This window comes from Sus scrofa, chromosome 8 (assembly GCF_054392235.1).
Source record: "Sus scrofa isolate SSC_HxYL_T2T_F1_AM1 chromosome 8, Sscrofa_HxYL_maternal_Yorkshire_Landrace_v2.0, whole genome shotgun sequence".
In the NCBI taxonomy this organism is placed as follows: Eukaryota; Metazoa; Chordata; class Mammalia; order Artiodactyla; family Suidae; genus Sus; species Sus scrofa.
Window position 1 is genome coordinate 117,372,759 of NC_139390.1, and position 25,149 is coordinate 117,397,907.

Sequence of the window (25,149 nt, forward strand, 5' to 3'; positions counted from 1 at the left end):
GTACTTCCCATAAAAAAAGAAAGTATTTTGTTCATGTTATTGAGTGTATTCCTTTCCTGATAAGGAGAACTTCTATTTCGTCTAGGCATTGATGAGAAACAGATCCTTCACTTACAACTTTAGGAGTGTTTGGTGATTGGAAAACTATTCAAAGGCTAGTTTCTGGCTTCATTTCTTTCTTCCTTTCTTTTTTTTTTTCTCTATTTTCCATATACTTCCAGCCTAGGCCTTCAAAGACATGTTCATATCATTGTATTGTCTCTGGCCATGTCAGTGGTTGGTAGGACTCTGGAAGCCATTCTGTGGCCATCAATGACTTAACTATAAAATTGGCCTTTGTTTGTGTCCAAATCAGAAGTCTTGAGCTATATAGCACCAGAAATAACTACAAATCCCTAAACTATACTCCAGGAAATCTAAGCTAATGTTTATCCAAATAATTTCCATCTAGTTGGATCTCAGAAACGTCTTTGGCTACTCTGTTGCCACCTCAAATGAGGGGATGCAAATAGAGAAAAAGTTGAAGTAGAGGAAAACATATTTCTTAACAAAGTTCAGCTAAAATATTTGACTTTAGAGTATTTTGCAAAACCGTGTAACCTTCAGGGTCCTGGAGGGGGCTAGTAAAGTTACAGGATGTTGAAGTTTTAATAGCTTTGTAGCAAACATGCCTCTCTACATTGCTACCATTTTTGAGATGTAGATTTTGTATCTAAAATTGAAATGCTTGACTCTTCATTGCTGGATAAAAGTGTGAAATCAGACTTATGGCTGAGGTTATTTTTTAAATTCAAATTTCACATGTAATTTGTCAGCTGGTTGGCCATTCTTTATGAGTCTTATTTATGTGTGAATTCTGGTTTGTTTATCACGGTCTGCACAGCACCCACAGTTTGCAGTGTATTGGGATGATCTGTTGGGGTTTTTTTTTTTTTTTTTTGGTCTTTTTAGGGCCACACCCATGGCATATGGAGGTCTCCAGGCTAGGGGTTGAATCGGAGGGGTAGCTGCTGACCTATGCCACAGCCACAGCAGTACGGAATCTGAGCCATATTTGTGACCTACACCACAGCTCATGGCAACGCCGGTTCCTTAATCCACTAAGCAAGGCCGGGGATTGAACCTGGCTCCTCGTGGATGCTAGTCAGATTCGTTTCCACTGAGCCATGACAGAAATTCCCAGTTATTAATACTTAATGGTCTTGCGTGCTTCTCTGACTTAAAGTTTTGGTAATGTCCCCCTGCTTACATTATTAAATGTGCCAAAAAGGAAGCCTGTGGTTACTTATTTTTCTTCTATTCTCTTTTCAGTTCTACTGAGGTTAGCTTATTTTTCAGTGGGCAGGCAAAGGTTGGTGGGTGGTCTGCATGTAGTTTAGATTTCTATTGGTGAGCCTATAGTATTGAAACTATTATATTATCATATTCCCGTTCACTAAGTTCAGTGTATTATATGTTGCAAGTCCATACATTCGCTCACTATATTCATATTTTCCTTTGTCTGAAACACTGCTGCGTACTTTGTTAGCTAAATTCCAAAAGAACTAACCTTGCATTTTTGAGAGTTTGTCCTGCTTCTTCGTTTGCTGAAGAAACCAGCTGTGTTACTTTTTCTTAGATAGTTTAGCTTATGAATAAAGGTGTATTTTCTTGATTGAATTTTTCATCTCAATATTTATTGCAAGCTGTGCTTGACAAGAGTACAACGAGGTTAAAAATTCTCCACATCGGGCTGGTACCATGACCCCAAATTTCACACATTTTTTAATGCTGAAAAAGAAACATGGTTTTCCTGGGGATAGTTTATAATACTTGGTGATGATATATGATAAGGGCTGAGTGTTTATATTACGTGTGTCAGGATTCCCTTATGTCTATAATTAACATGTTCACCAAACACCATAGAATTCCCTGATGAATGTATTCAGCCTTTTAACTGAGTGACCTGAGGATATGTTGTATTTTAATCTCCACCTGACTGCTACATTCACTTTTTCCAAACATTTTATTTAGCATTTATCACATTTGGTGCCCTCCCATTCTTTTCATCCTTCTTGTTTTATTGATGAATAATGAGAGTGTTAACACTGCTTATCTTGACTCGGGCAAATGAAGAGTGACTTGCCTAAGAGCCTCTAGCCTGAATCAACTGGATGATTTCTGTGTGTTTGCTTCCAGTTTTAAGCTGTGATTGCATACACCTAACAGTAGCTATAAAATACACATTTATGGGGAAGGCTCTAATCTCATAGTCAACGAAAGTAATCTTATTCTGTGATATGACTATAAATGAAATCACACTTTTCAGTGGCTAGTCTGATACTCATGTAAAAGCAAAAGGGCTTAAGACATAAGAAAATTCAGAAGAGAGAGCTCAATATGCATTTTACCTCTGTTAACCAAATTCTACCACTCCCCAGAATTTAGTCATTGTATGCAGAATGTCCTTAAAAAATATTCATTCTCACAATTTTAATAGGCTAGCCACCTTTGTGAAAAAGATTTTTCCTAGCGAGATAGATCATGTAACTATGATGGAGGCATAAAAACCAAATTCATAGTGATACAATAAACCTTATAAGCATAGGAAAAATGACTTAAGAAAGAACCTCCAAATGGAGTTCATTCATTTTGAGGATGCTGACTGGTGATAAAATATAGGCATCACAAGGAATTGTCATATATAGAAGTGGCCGAGTTACATGAAGGATTGTGGTAAATGTATCATTCTCAATCTCTCTCCATATACACCTACACACACACACACACACACACACACACACACACACACACACGCATGTAGAAATACATATATAAATATTATAATAGTATACATTATTCTAAAATAATTTTATGTGAAATATTCAGCCAATATTCATTCTTTAATTTGAAGCAAACACTGTTAATCTCTTAATATTCATATATGATGGATATATAAAATATATACATATATGCAAATATACTTCCTTCATAAGAAAAAGCCAAAATTTTGTAACACATCTGTCTGACCAAGCCTTAGCTCTGGCAGCGTCAGCACTTTAACACTTATTTAAGTCCAGCACATTCTTAAAATTGCTGAATTCATCTCTTACGAGAAAAAGAGATTGTTCTTGCATCTTATCTTTTAAATCTTTATGCTGCATTGATTCTTCCTGAATAAGATTCCCTCAGAGACATGTTTTTGAGTTTTATCTTCTATTTACAAACTCCAGACTGTCAGTCTGCTTAGTCACAGGGATTGATACTTAGTTATCATCAAAGTTTTTACTAAAGCAGATTCAGCCACACATTCTTCTATTTTCTGGAATTACTTACAGATCTGCTCCAGTGAAAAGTACTAATTGAAGTGAGAGGGCACTTTTGTGAATTCACTTTCTCTCATTTTTAATATTATGTATTTTTAACTCTGCAATTTTTTGTGGCTTTTGCTGTTTTACCATCATAATTCTACTTCCTCTCTGAGATACAATAAAAATGCATGTAAAATATATACAGTGAAAAAACATATGTTAAGAATGAAGAACGTGAAAAAGTGAGAAAAGTCTTCACATTTACTAAGAGACAATGTCTAGTTCTGCTTACGGTATGTCTTTTCTAAATAAGACATTTGCTTCTTACATACTCCTGAGATTTTTTAAGGGATTTCATTAAAAATAAGTAGGAGTGGGTGCAACAGAACTTGGGCACTATTTGTATTGGGGAAGTGGTATGATATATTTGGGGAGACGATCAGTTCTCTTCCTTAAATGAAAACTTTCTTATCACCTCTAGAAGCCACAGCTCTAGCCATGAGATTAATGTTTGTCAAAGGGTCTGTGGTATATTTGTGTTACATGACGATATCTGTAAGTGTCCGAGTCCTTCAAAATGCAAATTCTCAATATACTTTCTTCTAGCTTTTAGGTCCACTGAGGGAAAAAAAATATTCTGAGTTTAAAACACTAGAAATAGGGAGTTCCCGTCTTGGCTCAGCGGTAACAAACCTGACTAATATCTATGAGGATGCAGATTCAATCCCTGGCCTTGCTCAGTGGATTGAGGATCCGGTGTTGCTGTGAGCTGTGGTGTAGGTCACAGACGTGGCTTGGATCTGGCATTGATGTTGGCTGTGGTGTAGGCAAGCAGCTATAGCTCCAACTCGACCCCTAGCCTGGGACCCTCCATATGCCGCTGGTGCGGCCCTAGGAAAAAAAATTAATCTTTTGCAAACTTACAGAGAAATTTTAGTACTCTCGTTGAGGCAATTGAAAGGTTATTAATCACATGGATTCTTCAAATGGCTGTTTCAAATTTTTCATATGCATCTTCTGCTTCTCATGATCAATGTTATAAATTGAGCTTGGTCTGAACATTGGGCGTTATGTAGTAAAAATGTGAATTCAAAAAGCCGGGTGGGGGTCGGCTTTACCACTTTTCAGTTGTTTGACTTGAGGGAGGTAACTGGCCCACTGAACAGTTTTCTCACTTCAAAAATTACATGATAGTGTCTCATCCACAGAATGGTTGAGAGAATGAGATAATATATGTATATTATATGTATAATTTTGTGATTTTTATATACTAATTATTTTAAAGCATCATCATTGTTATCAATAACTAGGTAATAATTCAATTCTGGCTTCTCTCTCTTACCTCTAAACATGGTGAATATAAGTAACTGTGTGAGCAGATATCCAGCTGGACACAAGGACTGTGTTGCACAGGGACTCAGACCACAGTGGGGAGATAAGTTTATTATATGCAAAGGAACACTTCACATATCTTAGTGCTCACAGCTGGTGTAAAGAAACAGTACTGATAGATGCTGATGTGAGATTTTTGTTTTAAGGGATTAAGTTGTAAAGGGGGATTCATTTGGATAAGAAGAGCAGTTCTTGCTAGAAAAGTCATGATAACCACAAATCTATTTTATCCATTCATGTTGGAAATTATTATTAGCACTAATAGTTCCATTAAAGCTGTTCAAAATATTTCAGGGAGGCCAAGTATAACTGTTTGGCACACCATAAGTATTGGTAATAGATGTTTGATAGTTACTGATATTAAACAGCAGTACTGTGCTGAGCTTAAGCAGCCCTCTTTAGCATGTCAAAACAATGAATCTTTCTTGGGAGTCATATTTCATAACATCACCTGAAATCAAACACTAGCAATTTTTTAAAAGTAATAAACTATTGGGTAAGTAGGTTGCTTTGATCGCCTTTTCAATCTCTTCTCCTAGAGCTTGGGTGATAATTTAAAATACAAAGAGACACTTTAGCAGAGTCTTTAAAATCAATTTGTAATTTCAGCACTGTATCATACAATTAATCCTAAAATAGTATACCCTTTTGAATGACTCTGAAATATCCTTCGCTTCAAATAAAAAACAAAAAAACAAAACAAAACCCCCGAAGAAACGAAAAACAACAGAGAAAGGAAAATAATGGTTTTATTTTTTAACATAGTTATGTACAGGATGGCAAAATATTTCAGTGAATGTTGCTATTCAGTTGACATGAATTAGGTGGATTTAATACATGAAACTTTTCTTTAGGTATGTCTGTAAAAATAACAAAATGGTTTAAATGTGTTAAGTGAATTCTATCATACAGTAATTTAAAGCCTCTTTACGAATTCGCAAAATTTGCTTTAAACATTTGCTTCTTGCTTTTGATGTCCTTTACAGATACTTATCATTTATTAGATAACTTCAGACGGGGTTTTGGCTCTGTCACTTCCTTAGCAGGAATGGTATTTATTTCTTCTTCACACAGCATGATGTCTTTAGAAACTGGTAGTCATTTCTTTCTCTTGAGTAACATTCATGGTTGATGTTTATCTAAAAGTAAGTACCCCATAAGAAAAATAATTATTTCACAAAATAGCCTTTTGGGGGGTAGATATTCATGTATATCAGTAATTGTACTGTTAAACAAAATGTCTGTGCAAATCATTGTCTTTGGAGTTACAAGAAATATAAATACGGACAACACTTAGCTTTATCTAACAGAGGGATATGGCAATTAAATAACTGGCTAAGTATGACGCATATCTCCCGGGTGCTTATAGGTAAAGAGTAATTTGTAAGATTAGGCCAGAGGAGCTTTAGTATCTTTTGTTTGGCTGTGTATTTTGACATGATTCAAAGAGAAATTTCCATGAGTACCAGAGTATTTTTCAAAAGCTTTTATGTGATAAATGGCAAAACAAAGACACAAAGTTGGTGAGAGCTCAGAGAATCCCACGATCACGTCTGAGTGGTAGAAAGACTCGGAAACACTTGGTGGGCCAGATTCTGAGCTCCAGACTTCCTCTATACTTTACCTTCTTGGTATCTTTGGATGCTGATTTGGAATTTCTAATTTATGTCTAAAATAGAAGTCTTGGAGTTTTCTCCCATGTACTTAGCTCCTCATATCATTATCTTCTGAATTGAACAAGTCCCAAACTTAGGAGCTATCCTTTTTATTTTATTTTATTTTATTTTATGTAATGATTTTTATTTTTTTTTCTATTTTTTTTTTCTACTATAGCTGGTTTACAGTGATCTGTCAATTTTCTGCTGTACAGCCTGGTGACCCAGTTACACATAGATGCATACATTCTATTTTCTCACATTATCGTGCTCCATCGTAAGTGACTAGACATAGTTCCCTGGGCTACACATCAGGATCTCATTGCTAATCTGTTCCAAAGGCAAGAGTCCCCATCGTGGCACAGTGGAAACGAATCTGACTAGGAACCAGAAGCTATCCTTTTTAATTCTTCCTTTGCCTCCGCTGGCTGCTCCAGCATCACCATCCAGTCCCTGACCCAGTCTCTACAGTTCCTGCCACCACTGCTCCCACCCATCCCTACTGGCATCATCTCTTTTCCAGAGCTCAGTCATTCCACTTAAGACCTTTCAGTGGTGTTCCTTTTCTTTTTGAAAACCCTGTTTGCACATATAGTGTTTTTGCATCCTTCAGATTTCAGCTAAGATGCCATTTGTCCAGAGAAGCTTCTTCCTCTCCTTTCTACCCTCCTATGTTTGTATTAATAACATTGTCTGAGATCTGTATTTATCATATCTAATTTATCTAGTCTTTGACGCTAGAATATAAGGTTCTTTGAGTAGGAAGAACTTGCCTGTCATTTTTACCATTGTATGCTTAGTGTCTACCAAGCGCTGAGCATATGATAAGAGATCAATAAATAATTGTTGAGTGAAAAATACATATAAGTGCGCTTGGGGGTCATGGTACTTGCTGGGGAAAGTCAGAACACAGATGATAGCATGAATACATAAAAAGAGAGAGAAAAAGAAAAATCCAGATTTCCTTGACTACAATTAAGGTTCATGAAGTAGAGTAATAAGAAATGAAGCAGGGATAGGAAGTCTGGGACAGATTGTTGAGTTTAAATGCAAGGGAACATGGCTTATATTTAACTTGTATAGGAGTAGGGGGATTGCACTTCTCTTCAGTTCAGAAAACATCTGAAGAGATAGTAGGCCATAATGACAGATCTTACTATCTGAAGAGCCAGAGTACCTGGGTCTGAATCCCAGCCCTGAAGCATCCTGGCTGTGTGGTCCTGAAAAAGTGACTTCACCTTTCTGTGCCTCCTTTCTTCATCTCTAAAATGGGGAAAATAATTTTAATACCTCAAAGTTTTATGGAGTTTAAATAATATGTCTAAAGTGCTTAACATTATGCCTCATTTTACTTGCTCTTACTTATTATTTCACACAGCCACAAGCAAACGTTCATGCATTTTGCCTATAGTCTTAGAGAATACGCAAACTTACAGTATGGGATAGTAGGAGAAAAATTAACCTTGTCAGGTGTGCATTCTTCCAGTTTTAAGACTCTTTCAGTCTGAAATAGTCTTTTGGGTAAGTTTTGTTATCGTGTGGAGAAGAGAGGCTCTCTTGCTGTTTCAGGATAGAACTGAAGTCCTGCACATCATCAAACTACTGATTGGTAGGAACAGAGACAGTAGCATTTCCCATCAATGGGTTTGCTATATCTTAAGAAGTACTGTAGCAGCTTACTCTTAGCTGCCTGATACTGACAGCTCTTAGCAATGGCTGTATAGGGTCATCCCGCAGCAAGGGACACAGAAACTTCTGAATCCTTTCCTGCAGCATGAAAGCCAAAGAAACTTGAAAGGTGACTCAGAACTACTTCTTTGGCTAACCACACTGTGCAACTATTTTAACTTTGCTGCAAGTTTCCAAACAGATAAGGACACTCAGCACCCAGAGAGAGAAAGAGTAAGCAGAACTTCTGGAAAAAAACCAGGAAGGTCTTTGATTTTTCCATAGTAACATTTAGTACCAGAAAACGGGTAGATGTAGACAGCAATTTTAATAGGAAAAATAGAAAAATAAGGGACTCTAAGGAGATTCAAATGCAGCATTAAAAAAGGTCTGTAATTAAAATTAGCAATATGTTTTTAAATTTGAAATTTCAATAGATAAATGCAAGGATGACTGCTTTTAACTTTATCTTTTAAATGACTGAGTTTTGCCATTGAAACTTTTTTCTCTTATCAGCAATGACTTACGGGTGCTGTATTTCCTGAATTTTTCTGTTTGTTTGTTTAAAAATATCTGTCTGCCGCCTTTTTACTTGGATAACTTCTTGGCTGGGTATTATGTTCTTGCATCACACTTGTCCGCATTGTGCAACTGTTTTCTGGCACTGCATGTTTCTATGGAGAAAACTGAGGCCTGCTTGATTTTTCTATCCATGTGGGCAGATTGCTTTCTCTGTCTGGATGCTTGAATAATTCTTTCTTAATCCTAGACATTCTGTGGCTAAATGTAGGACTGAACAGTCTGTCTCAGATTTTTCTATATGCTCTTCAAGGTGCAGATTCAGTTTTTTTTCATTTCAGGTTCATGTAAATAACATCAGATATATCATCTGGTCCATTTGCTGTTTGTCCATCTTGACCTACCTTTCATGTATGTTATCTTCTCTTTAGTTCCTTTAAGATCTTGCTCTTCACCATCCTGAATTTATGTTGATCATCTCAAGCCTTTTATTGTTATGCCAATTAACTTTTGAATCGCATGTATTTTGGTCATTCTGCTTTTAATTTCTTATTGATTTTGCAGTAGAGTTGTTTCATTCTCAGTTTGTATTCTCAACATTCAATACCCCTTTCTAGCCTATTCTGGGTATTAACGTCTCAACTCTGATAACAACTTATTCCATTTAATTCATGTTCTTACTGTGTATTTTACAGTATGAATGTCTTAGTCCATTTGGACTACCATGACAAAAAGACTCTTGTCTGGGTGGCTTATAAATAATAAAAATTTATTTTTCACAGTTCTTGGAGGCTTGGAAGTCCAAAATCAAGGCCCCTGCAGATTTTTTTCTTTTTTCTTTTTTAATTTAGGGCTGCAGGTGCAGCATATGGAAGTTCCCAGGCTAGGGGTCTAATCAGAGCTGCAGCTGCTGGCCTATGCCACAGCCACAGCAACAGGGGATCTGAGCTGCATTTGCAACCTACACCACAGCTCAAGGCAACACTGGATCCTTAACCCACTGAGCAAGGCCAGGGATTGAACATGCATCCTCATGAGTACTAGTTGGGTTCGTTTCTGCTAAGTCACAACAGAAAGTCCCAGGCCCCTGCAGATTTGATCTCTGGTAAGAATCCACTTCCCAGTTCATAGATGGTTATCTTCTTGTTACATCCTCACATAATAGAAGGGGCCAAACAAACTCTCAGAGAACTCTTGTATAAGGATGTTAATCCAACACATGAGGCCTCTGCCTACATGACCTAATCATTTCCTCCAACCCAACCCATTGGGGATTGGGTTTCAACATAAGAATTTTGAGAGGACACAGACATTCCGTCTATAGGAATAAAGAAGTGAGGAATAATCTTCTGTTCACTGATTTATATTTTCCTCCCAAGTGGGTTCTTTATCTTTGAATGCTTTCATCTTTTCTTTGTACTAAGGAGAAGCGGAAAAGGTTGCTGGAGGGAAACTGAAGAGTAAACAGAAGGACTGATTTTCTCTGACTGAAAAATACTCAGTTAAAAAAATGGTGTGATACCCAAAACTATCCTGCATGGGAATAAAATATATCTATAGAAGAGTCAGTGACATTTCTTGTTTTCCAAAACCTTTTCTACCTCTCATCAGTAAAAGGAAGAAAAAAATAAGGAAACTCACTTGATTCTTTAACATCCATATTTAGGAGTATTAATAAAGGATCTTAAAATTTGTTGACTCATCATCAAGGGTCTTGAGGATTAAAAATTGATCCATGTTTCATATTTCTCCTGTATTCTATAATCTTTTATTTATTTATGTGGTCACCAATTTTTGAGACATTATTTATTCCATTTTCTTTGATTTTTGTGCATCTGGAAATTTTTTTACTCTTTTATTATTTTGTATTTTTGCAAGCCACTTACATATTTGGGGGAGTGAAATTCTTTATTGTATGTCAATCAGCCAAGAGAAAAAAAATTAAATAATTAAACATCTATAAAGAGATTAAATCATTTCTGCATTTGAATATATGCATGTATAACTTGATTACTGAAAATTTAGAAAAATTCTAAAGTATATTGCAAAAAATACTAAAATATACTCTACTAAACTTATAAAATGACTTTGATAAACAAAAATAAACCCGTACAGTACAATAGGTTTCATCTGTACTATCAATACTTAACTAAAATGTAAAAATACCATGCATATTATTGACAAGACCTTTACGAATCTTTTGAAATTAATCATAAGGCTATAAAGGTACAAACTCTTTTAAAGTAATAACATGATAATTGAACAAGTGGAAGAACTGACTATGCTATGCTATTGGAAGGAAGGTAATATCATAAACAATCATTACTTCCATGATAAATACATACATTAAATGCAATTGAATTAGAATCCCAGTGGTTATTTTGTTCAGAATTGGCTAAAGTATTAAAATTTTAGAGAAGATTAGGTATAGGAGGTCAGAAAAAAGTTAATTAAAAACAGATTGGAAACATTTTAATGACATTAAAATATAACACAGAGCTATTTTGATCATACCAGTATGGTATTAGCATAAAATAAAGACATAGATCAGTGGAACAAAGAAGAGTTTAGGTATGGATCTTGTTGTATAACTTAAATTATGATAAGTGTGCTTTTTCAGTTTAGGGGGAAATGTATGGTTTATAAATTAATGGTGTCAATACAACTTGTTCTCTATTTGGAAGAAAATAAAATCGAGAATCTGCCTCTTATGTACAAAAATAAGTTATTAATAGAATAAAATATTTATATTAAATAAAATGAAAAATAAAACAAATATTTACATTACCTAGTGGTTCAAAAGACTTTTTAGGAGTAACTTGGTAGCTTAGTGGTTAAGGTCCATATGCTGGGGGCATGGCCAAAAAAAAAAAAAAGTTTTTTTTAAACTAAGATAATCTATGAAGATAATTTTTGCATTTATCCTTTAAGTTTGCAGAAGAAATAATCTCTAAAAATATGTTATAGATTAAAAAATAACTCAAATATATCTGATGGATAAAATCTTAATACCTAGACTTGAAAAACGTCTGCAATTTGAAAAAAAAAGATTCATAACCCTATCATAAAGTTGGCAAAAAAAGGGGAGTGTTTAGTTATAAGTATATGAATAGCAAATACTGCATGAAAATATACTTAGTTTCAGAGAAATTTATTTTGAATTATTCTGATGGCGTTTCTTATAACCATAATTCCTAACAATTGCCCATAAAATATGAACTAAGATGAATGTTTTCTATTAATGCTTTGATTCTGTGATGGAATAAAAATCCAGATTCTGGCATTGGACTTTTGTTTTTGTTTTTACAAATTCTCTACATTAAGTTGCTAAGCTTCTATTAAACATTTTAGGACCTAAAGAATGCATTTCTTCATACCATGTCAAAAATCATATTCTGAATGACCAGTCTTTTGTGCTGAAAACTATTTTTTTTCATATTTCATTGTACTTTGTTTTCTTATATATTTTTCCCTTTTGAAATTTTATTTGCTTATACTATCTCTTCTCAGATTTTACTTCACCTTGTTATCCTGATAACACAGTCCTACAGATCATTCAAAATCATATGGAAGAAAGAAGGCTGTCTAATGAAGAGAATGTGATCTCTTGGTTCATTGTAGTGTGATTTGACCTGAAGAAGTGCTCTCAGTGCCTTCCTACTGCTACTTCATGGTCTGATGGAAGGTTCCTGAGGATGCCCTCTGCTTGTGCCCCAGTAATCTTCCAGCAAACCCTTATTTAGTGACAAGAGAAACTGGGTGCAGAACCAGTTTGAGAACTCAAATTTCCTAATGTCATCTCAGAAATCTTTTTTTCTATACCAGCAATTTACATATATATTCATAAACTTTCTGCTTTGTAGCCTGTTTTTATTACTATAGAAAATCTTTACAAATCAGTAAATGTTCACTTTAAGAGGAAATAAGTAAATATGTTTCAGATTAATTTATCTTTAAATCATTAAATTAGTCTCATTCAGAAGCTCTTATTTCCCCTCTTTCATTCTGTCCCTCAGGAGAGAGAACAATATATTTGCATAAAAGGTTCACATTCAGGAAGCAATTCCAAATATACGCATTTGGGTTAAGACACAAATCCAATGAAAATAATATCTTTTCATCTCCATATTGTATTTTATCAAAATAAAATCTGTTTTGCTTTATATTGTAATGACTTTTTTTCTGTTGATTTATATTCTTAGTTAGTATAAGGTTATATTCTTAAAACATCAGATACCCCATGTCTCAAATTATGCAATTAATTGAAGAATGCAACTTAATACATTATTTTTTTAGAGTAAATTAATACTGTATTGACTTACAGAAGACCTGAATTGTTATTAAGGAAGTTAATAGTATGTTAAAAAAATGTAGATTCTTTGTTATTTTCCTTTAACAGGATCAATAGATAATCATGATTTTAAGAGAGGTTGAATAGATGAATTAAATCATATTTTACTTTTTCTTGGGTTTTATTCTAATATTAATAATTCTAGTCAACTCCCCCCCACAAAAAAATGCAACAAGCCAAACACTGATGACATTCAATAACACGAAATAGATACGGCGATGTAAATACTCCGCAAGTATTTATTGGGTGTCTCTATGTTCTAGGTACTTTCTAAACACTAAGAATAAATCAGCAAATAAAACATACCTACATGGCCACTCCTGCAGTTTATATTCTAGTCAATAAACCTAGTAAATAAAAAAAATGTGTAACATACTGTGAAAAGTTCTAAAGAGAAAAATGAAAATGGAGAAGGGATACAGAAGGATGTGGGGCTTAAAATTTTAAATAGATGGTCATAGAAGCTCACATTTGGGTAAAGCCTTGAAAGAGGCAAAGGAGTGACTCAGATAGACGTTGGGGATACCAGAAGCAGAGTGCAAATGCCCTGAAGGGCAACTTGTCCACAGTGTTGGAGACGGAGCAAAGTGACCTGTGTCACTGGAGTAGCAAATAGTGATGGCCAGCTTCTGCAGCTGGTAAACCATTACTAATGGATTTATGGCTTTTTTTTCTCCCCCATTTGGGAAGGAACACCATTGGAAAATTTTCAGGATGAGATTGCTGTCATCTGAAGTGTTTTAAAAAGAATCATTCTGGCTGCTCTGTTAAGATTTAAAAGGGGCAAGAGTGAAAGACTAGAGACTAATTAAGATTTGAATGCAAAAAAATTTTAAGAACATACACCGGCTTAGACCAGAGGAGAAGAGGTGGTGAGGGGTTGCTGGATGTGAGTGTTAAACACACGGAACCTGTTCGGTAATTGGATGTAAAATGAAAGAGAATCAAGAAGACACTGGGATTGTGCTCTGAACAACTGAAGGATGGTGCTGCTAGAAACGAGCTGGGAATATTGCCAGAGGAATGGTTTTGCTCTGATGACCTGCAGTTTGCTTTTGCCCCCTTTGAGCACCTTATCTCCACTTAGTTATCCAAGTGGAGATGTCAGATTCAACACTACCAGTGTTTTGTATGTATGTAATTACATGTTTATAAAATTTTAATGACCAGAAACCTGGGAAAGTCCTGTTTTCAGCTGACAAAACATGTTTTTCATCAAGTATATCTTAACTATTTTTTGCTGCCTTCATTTTTTATTATAGTATGGGCATTGGCTTCTACTTGATTCCATTAAATGCTTATTAGTTCACCTATCATACTGTAGCGATGGACATGTCATCTTTTACAGAAAAAAAAAAAAAAAAAGGCCATGCATAACACCAAATAGTTCCTTACATCCTCACATGATTTTCAGGAGGTCAACAAGAAATCCAAAGAGACACAGAGACAGGAATATGAAATGAATTGGAGACTGATCCTTCCACTTTAAAAAGTAATTAAGAGTAAATAAATGTTTGTGACATCAAGGACCTTTTGCATTAAAGGGGCTGAAAACAAGTTGGTTGTTTCTGGTGGTATTATTAGCAGGACACTTCCTCTGAGAGTCTTGCTAGTTAAGGTTGTAAAAGGAGCAGCAGATAAGCTGGAGTGCTCACAACTTAGCAACAGCTTGGAAAGTATTGTCAATAAATGCTCCAGTTTGAAATGGGACCAAGCGATAGGATGTGATAATATTGTACAATTGAAGCAGCACTTCAGTATCTAATCTTGGGATTAGGGAAGATCTGGGGGTTCACACCACTGAAGCCATGTCGGGGTGGAATTTATAGCTCTTCTCCATTGATATTAATAACAGCCAAAGATTAGTGGAGGCAGACTTTGATACAGTTTACTGCAACATGTCTATGATAAAGTGTGGAAACCTGTTCTCTTTTTGCCATGAGTGAAAAAAAAAAAAAGGAAAGACCCACCTCCCAAAAGCGTTGTAATAGAAACGAAAGCATCTGGTTCCCACTATCACCATGTTTTGTATAAATGTTTCCAAAGATCTAGTTCCTTGATAATGACGCTTGGTAAATTCATTTAAGAAAAATCTGGCCCCACACCAGCATTTCCCTACACAACAATGACTTTATATGTGAGAGAGTCATTTGTCAACCCAACCTTTCATGGTTAGCATAATATTGAGGTAATTTGCATTGAGTTCATAATAAACACACAGGAAAACCTATGGAAGTATGTTACTACTTCATAAATAGCTGACTTAGAAGCCAGAAGGGACAAAGGAGGTGACCACGGCAGGAAGAGAAGGAGACGAAGAGAAAAAGAGGAGAGAGGAGAGGAATGGAGTGTGTGAGAGAAGACAAATTGGAAACAGAAGCTTGAATGGGAAAATGCTGTTTCAGAAAGTAATCTTTTGAATTCTGTTTCTTAAGTCGTGCCTAGAAGCTGTCCAAACTACAGCCAAATAATAAGATTATGTCTGATTTCCCATCCTAGCACTGTCAGCCTTGGTTAGTGTGACGCCTATAATGCATTTGGTGTGGTTCCTTTTTGTTTTGTAGCAGCAGCAGGAATCCTCCACATTTATACATGAATTGTTTACAGGTTTTTTTGTTGTTGTTGCCGAATTTGCATGGGAATTTCAGAGTGAATATTTTTACTTTATAAATGGTTCTTTTTTTTTTTTTTCAACCCCATTGACAGATATAACTGCTCCAACAGAAATGAAAATCACTTCAACCAGTAAATCTCTTTGATAAGAGTTACAGAGACTTTGTGTCTTATGGTAATTTTATATCAGCATGAGAGAAACTTTGCTCATTTTTCTGTTCAAAGTATATCACTGCACTGTTTTACTAATGCTAATAAATAGTAATAATAATAAGCATAAGGTTACACTTGGAAAGCTTAGTTTGACACCCTCCTTGTTTATAATATTATTTTCTGTCCTGTTCTTCATTTTATCTCATGAAATGTTTACTTATGGATTCAACACACATAGGTGTCAGAAGAAGAAAACAAAATTGTAGCTAGGGCATGGGACATTGACATTAATTTTCAAGTTAAATTTCACTAACTTTAAAAAATTTTTTCCCACTGGGGAAAAATCTTTCTATCCTTTGATCTCCTAAGAATGCTTACAGGACTAGTTAGTAAATGTCAGTGATTTCCAAATGGTCTACCCTTCAAAATGTTGTTATTACTAAGTTTTAGTAGTTGCTGGCCTGATAGGTCCTTAAAGGAATGATTAGGCCATTTTATGGGCCTTATTCTTAGCAATGAAATTAAGTCTAAATCCTGTGTTGAATACAGCTGGAATACAACAATGACTTTACACATAAGAGAGTCATTTGTCAACCTAGCCTTTCATGGTTAACATAATATTGAGGGAATTTGCATTTAGTCTGTTATAGGCACACAGGAAACCCCATGGAAGTACATTGCCACTTCATAAATAGCTGACCTAGAAGCCAGTATAAAGTTTACACTCCTGATAGAAATAAATCTTGAAGATGTATGCTTTGATTTCTATCCTAGGTCCTTAAACAATTTTTCTTTTAAAAATGTTCTTTAAAAATGACACTCACATCTGGGTGTATACTGACAAGCTGAGATTGTGACATGGCCTTACATCAGATTATATGCCAAGCAGTAGTGAGGTTGGTTATTTTTGTTGTTGTCCTTCTATTATGCAAAACACATTTTGATTTAAAAAAAAATCAGTTACAAAAATAAAAAGAATCCACAAGTCAAATCTTCCTGGGATTATTGTACTTGGTCACTCTCTTCAATGAAAACTTTAATTATCATCTTGAGTATTCTGGCAGGATTTTCTAGTGAATTAGCTTCGAACATTTCACCCTTCTCAAACAAAGACTCTTGGAACTTCAGCCTTCTAGCCTGTAAATCTGCAGTGTTTCTTTTTTGTCAACAGGCATGTGGGAAACCCTTAAAAAGACACATTTGTTTCATTTATGAGAAATTAAATCCAGATTGAAAGCTCTTCTCTCACCCACTACTGTTGGCGCTTTTTAGAATGATTCTGTGGTGGTGCCGGGCCCCAGGAAGCATTGTAACATGTGTTGGCAATCTTGCAAACCAAATTTAGAGTCTCTCAGATTCAATATCAGGATATTTATTAAGAGTAATGCTTGCCTTGAGCTCTTTCTGTGGGTTAATGTTAAGCCACTGGTGGTGCTTTTAGGGTGAGTTGTCTTGTTTATCCCTGATGATGTTTAATGCAAAGCTAATTCACTTCCTAGGACATCCCACTGAGGACAAGTCACTATTCATAGTTAGCAACCTTGACTGTGATTTCCAACTGGGATATAGAACCAAGGCCTCTATCTTCTCCTCAGTCGCTTTCATTTATACAAATTAAAACTATCTTGAAACAATGGGAAAAAGATAAAATGGAAGAGGAGTTTTTTCTCATTTTTTTGGCATGTTGCCGCCCTTTGTTTTAAATGTAATTAATTTGTTCTGAATTGCTCTTTGAAGCAATTCCTACTATTTTTAGCACAGAGCCATTCATAATTCAAGAACTATACAACAGAAGACCTTTGTTGCTTGGCAGTATTGGTTTACTTATTCCACTTAATGTGCTTAATGTGCTAATAAATGTTTAACAACTGGCTCTCCAGAAAAGAAAAACAAACAAACAAAAACCCCAAAATGTACTTTGTATTATTTACAAGTTTCAAGGGTATAAATTCTTCCACCATGATCAATTCTAACCTGATGTCAAATGGCTTTTAATATTCCTAAAAATTTAGCAATAGGCTCTGGCAGTGGCTGAATCCCACACACCACTGAAAAAATTGTGGATGACATAGGTATCTTCTATGTTATTAAGTGCAATCCTCTAATTAAGTGACTGAAAATTATGTTAATCTTAAAAAGAACATGAGAATACTCTCCATAAGAGTAGATTGTGGAGTTCCCATCATGGCTCAGTAGTGAAAGAACCCCACTAGGATCCATAAGGACCAGATCCCCGAGCACCTGGCCTCCCTCAGTGGGTTAAGGATCTGGTATTGCCGTGAGCTGTGGTGTAGGTGACAGATGCAGCTCAGATCCCGTGTGGCTGTGGCTGTGGCAGGGGACGGCAGCTGTAGCTTCGATTCGACCCCTAGCCTGGGTACTTCCATATGCTGTGGGCACGGCCCTAAAAAGACAAAAGACCGAAAAAAAAAAAAAAGAGTAGATTGTTTGGAAGGACCAACTTAAGTTACATCATAAAATTTGGGAGGTAGGGCAACTTTTGAGAACCTCTGGTTTCATATATTCATGTTGAAAAAATGAAGATCCAGAAAAGAGTAGTTTTTTGCAAGTCTGCAATGGCAGTAATAGGAATCATACTACAGCTACTGGGGCTCAACTCAGTGTTCTTTCCATTAATTGTTTTTATTAATTAATGGCTCATAGAGATGATTTTGAGTTGCCTAAGTTTTCCTTGGTCTTGATAGAGGTCATTTACTGTGAAGTTGCTATAATCAATTATTAAATCTCAAGAGGAATAAGGCATGAGTCAGTAAATGATTTCTCATTTCTTTACTGAATGTAAATAACAATTGAGCAATCTATATAAATCCTGCAGAAGGCGAGTGTTCCCTTATAATGATAAGGTTTCTATTTTACCACTTCAGATCCTAGCCAAACATGCAAACAAATGGTATACTTTCTAACACAGAGTTTTGATCTTTCATGACTTTTTTTTTGGGGGGGGGGGGCGCTGCACCTGTGTCATATGGAAGTTCCCAGGCTAGGGATCGAATCAGAGCTGCACATGTGGTCCTATACCACAGCCATAGCAATGCCCGACCTGAACAGCATCCGGGACCTACACCACAGCTCACGGCAATTCTGGATCCTTAACCCACTGAGTGGGGCCAGGGATTGAACTCGCATCCTCATGGATACTAGGAGGGTTCATTACCTCTGAGCCACCATGGGAACTCCCAATCTTTCATAACTTTTAGCTAGAAACTCATTCTCTTGTTTCTGCTATAAAGCCCCTAGCAGGTATGTGCCTTTTGCTGTTATTACTCTGTATAAATCTTCTACTACAAGATGACTCGATTTATCTCCAAGTTAGTTTCCATCATGGTACTCATGTGTTTAAAATGAACAATAAAAAGGCCTTTCATCTAACTCAGTAAATCCAAACTCCTTTCCTTAAACCCCTGATGACAAGGATCAAAGGTATTTTGCTCATCAACGTACTTAGTGCCACCAGAGTGCCTAGCTGTTGCCCATGAGTTGTCACTTTACATATATTGTCTTATGTATTCACACATTCTCTGTAAATGGAAACTACTAAGATCCTCATTTTACACCTGTTGTAAATGCAAGTAACTCCCCCTGGGGCCTCAAAGCCAGTTAGTAACAATGCTTGGATCTGAACTCATCTTTTCAGATTGTAGTTTAAGCACCACACAGTACCACCTTGTTGAATGTTTTAGCAGCCCTGACCTAGTGTGGCATGTTCTCCATCGTGTGGTACAAGCCCACATCCCTAAGTTTTCTCTAAGCCTCATGTCGTCTTGATTTCAGGCATCCTCATCCTCTCATCATGATCCACATGAGCTCCAGAAATCCTCTGTGTTTTTGCTAAAACTGTTTTTCTCACTCTTCATTTGAATTCCCTTCTTTACCTTCAGCAACATCCTGATGTTTCTTTTAGGCTGCTCATTAACCACCTTGGCGTCTCCTTCTCAAAGTGCTCTCTTTTCTTGAACTGCAGACACTGCTTTGTACTTCTGGTTGTCTTTTCTGCATGTCAGGCCTCCCCAGGCAGTTTGACTGGGGACCACACATTATGTGTCTTTATATTATCCACTGTAATCTGTACAGTACCAGAACCATTTTTATGTTTATTCGGTAGATTGTTGATAATAATTTTATCTGTTGATTATGCAGATCTCTGCAGACATTTCCTTGCACCTGGAAAGTGAGATCCTGGGAAAGAGCATTGTGCTTTAAAATGCCTTTGGTGAGCTGACCAAACGATGTCTGATAGAGACAATATAGGAAGATTCACCTGTAAGAGACAGAGATTGAATGTTTCAGAGGGAGGCAACAGTAGCAGAAAAATAATGGGATTAGAGTGGATAACAGGCTAAATGGGAATCAGCAGTGTGCCTTTATAAACTGTGCATAAATAAAAGCACAGCGGGCAAGTAGTCTGTGCTAATCCTCTTACTAGATTTTGCATAGGTCAGGCTTTCTTAAGAATAATTCACCAGAATCTCAATTGTTCTCTTTCCACTGAAGTGATGAGGAAGGGACTGTAACAGTAGGGATTTAGATGATGTATTAGAAAGATAATAGAAAAGAAAGGAACATAAAATTCATTCAGCTTTCTGCCCTTTGAAAACCATTTAACCCATAGCCATGACTTTGCAAAGAACTGCTCTCAAACTGAAGCGGAATGGGTGATGGCCTTGTCTACAGTTTCTTTGCAGTTCAGAAATCTTTGTCAACACTGTTTTGGCTGTTTAGACCCTATGATCAGGAACTTCCACATAAGACTGAATCTCAAACTGTACTGCTGTGCTCCATTGTCTGTCCGAAGGATGGGTTCATTTGCAAGCGAGTTGCCAGCTCTGGGGGCCTACAGAGCTCCTGGCTTAAGTCTGTGTTTACATATACCTTAAGGAAATCCTTGTACCTTTGCTTTTGAATTGCTAAATCAAACTGTTTTTCACCCCCTGAAGCCTGAGCACTTAATGAAAATGATTTAGTGTGGAATGGTGACCCTTTTACTCCAAAGAGGAAGCCTGGTTGAGTTGCACGATGGTGATGAGTAATATTAAGTATTTGGATGCTTGTGAATTTCTTTAGTTTCCCTCCTTCTGATAATGACTTGTTCTTTCCTATGGTACTGTAATAAATATGTAACTAACCTTTATGGATTTGGCAACATTAGAGGCATTTCATACTCATTCCATCTGATAACAGCCCTTTGAAGTGGTATTATTACACTTATTTTAGTAGACGAAGAAACAGAAATTAAGTACCAAGCCTGTGAGAAACAGCTAATAAATGCCTGACTTTATGTTCTTTGTGTGTGTGTGTGTGTGTGTGTGTGTGGTCTTTTTTCCTTTTCTAGGGCCGCTCCCGCAGCATATGGAGGTTCCCAGGCTTGGGGTCTAATCGGAGCTGTAGCCACCGGCCTCCGCCGGAGCCACAGCAACGCGGGATCCAGGCCGCGTCTGCGACCTACACCATAGCTCATGGCAACGCCAGACAGTCAACCCACTGAGCAAGGCCAGGGATCGAACCTGCAACCCCATGGTTCCTAGTCGGATTCTTTAACCACTGCGCCACTATGGGAACTCCTATGTTCTTTTTAATGTATGATTGAACCACACATAACTTTCTCTTTGGCCAGGTTGGTGAAGTTTTTTTTTTTTTGCTTTTTCGGGCTGCACCCCCGTGGCATATAGAGGTTCCCAGGCTAGTGGTCGAATCAAAGCTACAGCTGCCAGCCTACACTGGCAGTCGCAGCAATGTGGGATCCTAGCTGCGTCTGGGACTTATATAAAAACTCACCGCAACGCGAGATCCTTAATGCACTGAGTGAGGCCAGGGATCAAACCCACATCCTCATGAATCCTAGTCAGGTTCGTTAACCGCTGAGCCACGACGGGAACTCCTGGTTGGTTAATTTGATCATAAATTCTGATTTTTTTCACAAGACTTGTAGTAAAAACTGTCGACAGAAATGTGTGTCACCTGCTTGCATTGATAAGTAGAGAGGTTCTAGATAAGTCAAAAATAAAAGGAATTACAACATGGTTTGTAATTTTATAAAATAGAAAAGGCAGGGTGCTAATAAACGTGTGATAAAGTGTCTCTATTACAGCAGTCTCCATTAGGGAAAAAAGCAGCAGAAAGTTATAGTGAGGAGTATTTTTAACAATCACATCTCGTAGTTCAAATTCATATACCTTTGAATTTCATAGCACTATTTTTGTTATTAGCATCATTACTGCCATAGGGGGTATTTTGCTGTTTACCTGGCTATCATCATTTCCTGTTTCCATTAAAGCTAATGCTCTGGAGTTTCCTTAAAGTGCTGATCATTTCACTCCAATAGGCCTAATGGTGGAGTAACTTTACACTAACCCTCCTTAAATGGCTATCCCTTGACATACTAATTTTTCAAGGGCTGAAACTGCAGCCTGTTAAAAGTAAATGCATTCCTTCCAGGCTCCAATGGTGGATTCAAGCTCAGATGACCCTTTGACATGTTACAGGCATTGACACGGGGCTGTCCCCTCTCTGGAAACAATCTAAACATTGATCCCAATGAACAGAGGGGAACCCTAGATAAGCAGAGAAAATGTGTTTATAGACATTTTCAGGTCATTCAAGCTGTATTACTGAAGGCTAAATACTTCTACTTTTAAAAAGTAGGTGGTAAGGGGGGAAGGACTTCTACCAAACCCAGTTAAATATTTTTAAAATCCCTTGGATACCTTATTATGTTAGTCAAATGCTAAGCATATTTGTTTCTTGTTAGGTGATGATGAGGCTTATACTGACAGCGGTGGGCTAACATTAGATTGTACCAAATAAAATTCTCCTTTCGCTTCTAAATATTTTGGCAATTTTAGATGAAATAAGTATTGGTTTAAAAGATGTATCAGAGAACATAGACTGTGCTATATGCTTGCCTTGGATTTGTTTAAAAATTCTAAATCATTTTTGAAATAAAGGGTTATAATAATTCTTCTGTTAATACGCAGATTTAATGCTTTACACCCAGGCACTAAGAAGTATGGTCTAACTGTTTACACATCTGGCAAACTGGGTTCTTAATCTCAGCCTCAATAGGTATTTGCTTATTCTGATGGCTTTATAGGTTCAAAATTCTGGGTAGAATTATAAATTTTCTAATATAGAAAAACAGTAGATACATACGAGCATATGCTCATTTTTTGAATTTATTTTTGAGAGCTGAGAAGTAAGACAGAAACTTTTCCTAGAATATAACTTACGTTAGGATGAGGATTTTTGTCTCCTTAGGTCATTGTTTTATCCTTAATGCCTGACATATGGTCGATGCTTCATAAATATTTTTTGAATGAATGGAAATATACTCGACGCAGTGTAGGAAGGAGTATGCCTGGCCCGTGGACTTGCATGGCTAGGCAATGGGTATAACCTTCCTGTTGATGTGGATACATGAGACTCTCTTAGATAGATGCCATTGTATAATCAAATTGTATAAATAACATTCCACCCTCATCAAGCAAACATTTGATTATAATTGGCTTCCCAAGTTGATTGCCTACAGGGTAAAACCACCATAATGTGAGGAAACCATCACCCAGGGTTGTTACTTTGAAAATCACTGATCTTATTATATGTTAATGATCTAACATTGGAATTATAGTCAGCTGTTTCTAGAACTTGATAATGTTAGTCTGTCCCTGGGAGACAGTCTCTATGTAGAGCCATGTGATATACTAAATACTGCATAAGGACAGAAAACAACATACTGCTGCTCTTCAAAGAGGAACTGAGATTGAGGCACAAATGAGACTTCATCCTAAATAAGCCATATACTTTAAATACATATCAGTGCATTTATGTGGTACAAAATGTGTATATTTGGGTCAAGGAAGAATAGAAGTGGAGAAAGCCTTCCTGGAAGACAGAAAATGAAAATAGATTGGCCTCTAAGAAAGAGGGGAATATCACAGGTCGTGAAAAATGCTATGGATGAAAGATGGAAAACTAAAGAAAGAGGTTATATGAGGGATAACAAAGAGTCTGTGTTAGGAAAAAATTAGATATGAGGTGGATATAATAAACAAAAATTTGTCATCAAAATAGAAGACAAAGGAGTTCCCATGGTGGCTCAGCAAGTTATGAACCTTACTTGGATCCCTGAAGATGCAGGTTTGATCCCTGGCCTCACTCAGTGGGTTAAAGATCTGGCATTGCCATGAGCTGTGGTGTAGGTAGCAGACATGGCTCAGATCTGGCATTGCTGTGCTTATGGTATAGACTGGCAGCTGCAGCTCTAGTTTGAGCCCCAGCCTGGGAACTTCCATATGCCCCAGGTGTGGCCCCAAGGAAAGGAAAAAAAAAAAAAAGGAAGACAAAGCCTTAAATAGCTTCTCTGGTTACAATTATTTTGAAGATTCTTATGTACTTTTGTAACTGATAATAGATGCTGTGGTCATTTGTTGCTGTGTGACAAACCACATCACCACCCGATGGCTCAAAATGGCAACATTTAATTATTTCTCATGTTTCTATTGATTGACTAAGGCTCAGCTGCATGACTCCTCTGCTGATTTTCAGTTGGGATCACTTGTGTGGCTGTGGCCCAATGGTAGCCAGGACTGGAACATCACAGATGACTTCCAGTGCTTTGGGAAGGATGACTGGAAAGCTGTGCTCAAGTGGAAAGATCGTAGGGCTAGGACTCTTTATTCTTTATGTAAGGAGTCTCCTTGGTCTATCTCACTCTTTGTCTCGGTTTCTCTACATGGCTTCTATCAGGTTAGCTGGACCACTTTTTGAGCGAAGTGGCTCAGAAGCTCCCAAGAACCTGGTAAGAAGCTGTCAGGCCTTTTTTAAAGCTTAGGTTCAAAACTAGAATAGTTCACTTGTACCAAATTCTCTTGGTTGGAGGCAGTCACAGGTCAGTCCAGTATCCAGCATGGAAGCAGATTACATAAAGGCATAAAATTCCAGAAGGCTTATTGCTTATTGCTCATTGGGGGCCATCTTTGGAAACTAATTATCATAGTATGTGATTTCAAGTCATTATTCTCAACAACATCATTGCAACTGCAGCAGCAGCAACAACAACATGAATACAATATTTATCAGGCCCTTATTTTGTGCTAGGTGCTATTCTTTTTCTGTGTGTGTATGTGTGTGTACTCTTTTGAGGTTTTTAAAATTTCTTTTTAAAATTTTTAAATATTATTTTTAAAGTATAATTGATTTAGAGTGTTGTGCCAATTTCTCCTGTATAGCAAAATGTCCCAGTCATGCATATGTATGCTTTTCTTTTCTTATATTATCTTCCATTATCGTCTATCCCAAGAGACTGGATATAGTTCCCTGTGCTATACGGTAGGACTTCATTGCTTATCCATTCAAAATGTAATAGTTTGCATCTACTAACCCCAAACTCCTAGTCCATCCCACTCCCACTCACCTCCCCCTTGACAACCACAAGTCTTGTTCTCTATGTCTGTGAGTCTGTTTCTGTTTTGTAGATAGGTTCACTTGAGTCATA

The 25,149-nt window shown here is 36.7% G+C and overlaps 1 long non-coding RNA gene and 1 other non-coding gene across 17 annotated transcripts in view; both read left to right on the forward strand.

The window, feature by feature from the left end:
- Positions 1-25,149, forward strand: part of LOC102158976 (uncharacterized) — a 928,007-nt gene that overhangs the window by 394,558 nt on the left and 508,300 nt on the right. The window lies entirely within an intron of this gene.
- On the forward strand, positions 24,289-24,382 carry MIR9792 (microRNA mir-9792). The gene has a single exon (NR_128474.1). It is a non-coding gene; the product is annotated as a microRNA mir-9792 (primary transcript).